Below are 1,094 nucleotides of genomic sequence, written 5' to 3'. Positions count from 1 at the left end.
CATCTGGGATGCTCTGGGCTGGGCGATTCGGAGGGGATTGCGGAGACTGATTCCTGAACGGCTTTAGCTGCTCTTAAATCCCCTGGAGAATAAAGCAGAATAATCAGTTTTTCGCAAGCTCCGAGGAGAGCGGAGCGGCCGCCCTCCTCCCGGCGAGGGTCACCTCTGCAGTGGCCGCTGTCACGTGGAGCGGCAGCAGCGGCAGAACAAGCGATGCGCAAGGGGGAGGAAGAAGAGGAGGATGATAGGGAAGGGGGAAGCGTGGAAGAATTAACATCAGCTGATAAAATCCGCCTGCAAACCTGCAGCTCGCCAGCTGCAGTGGAGCAGTGGGCTCCCAAAGGGGCCGGCTGGTCCTTCCTGGCGTTCCCTGCTCTGTCCCCCGTAGAAGGAGCGTAGAAGGATCGTTTTCTCCCGGCTCCTGGATCATTGCATAATGGTCCACGCACTGGCTGGGGATGTGATTGCAACCGGGGATGCTAGGAGAAGAGGAGAGAGGCGTTGCCATCACCTCTAATTCCTTTTTGGTTTTCTTTTGGATGCGGCTGAAATCCCTCCTGGCACATCCATGGGCAGGAGGCTGCATTTCCCCACTGCTGCTGCTGCTCTGCGCAGCCCCTGCCGTGCCCACGGCTTGCTGGCTCTCCCAACACATGCAGCTCAGGAATTAATTAAGCTTCAGGACACCCTTGAGAGGTTAAGCCACTTGTCCTGGGAAGCTGGGGTGGGATACTGGGAGGGGATCATTGCCCTATTCTCATCTGGCATAAAGCAGGGGGGGCGGCTGTGGCTTGGGGTGTCCAGGCCTTTCTGTGCATGCACTTGTGTGTTTGCATTTTGGGGTGATGAACTCTCTTCTCGCCCTCTTTCCTTCTCCCCACCTCCCATTTCAGTCAGACTGTATTTTGGGACCCCGAGAAATCAATGTGAGCTGCTACCTCGAGGTGCACAGATCCTCAGAAGGGGATGCCGAAAGCTGATTTACACCTCTGACATCCGATGTCATTTCCCTGCCTCCTCTGCCTGCGCTGGTCAACATCCCCCAGCCCTGCTCTGCCCCTGGCTCCGCGGTGCTGGGGGCGGGGGGCACGGCT

At 57.8% G+C, this 1,094-nt stretch overlaps 1 protein-coding gene across 1 annotated transcript in view; it reads left to right on the top strand.

Annotated features, from left to right (window-relative positions):
* Positions 1 to 1,094, top strand: part of DUSP8 (dual specificity phosphatase 8) — a 39,925-nt gene that overhangs the window by 14,992 nt on the left and 23,839 nt on the right. The window lies entirely within an intron of this gene.

Source organism: Geospiza fortis, unplaced genomic scaffold, assembly GCF_000277835.1.
Source record: "Geospiza fortis unplaced genomic scaffold, GeoFor_1.0 scaffold66, whole genome shotgun sequence".
Taxonomy (NCBI): Eukaryota; Metazoa; Chordata; class Aves; order Passeriformes; family Thraupidae; genus Geospiza; species Geospiza fortis.
The sequence above is the reverse complement of the archived record's forward strand: the minus strand, read 5'-3'. Positions and strand labels throughout refer to the sequence as shown.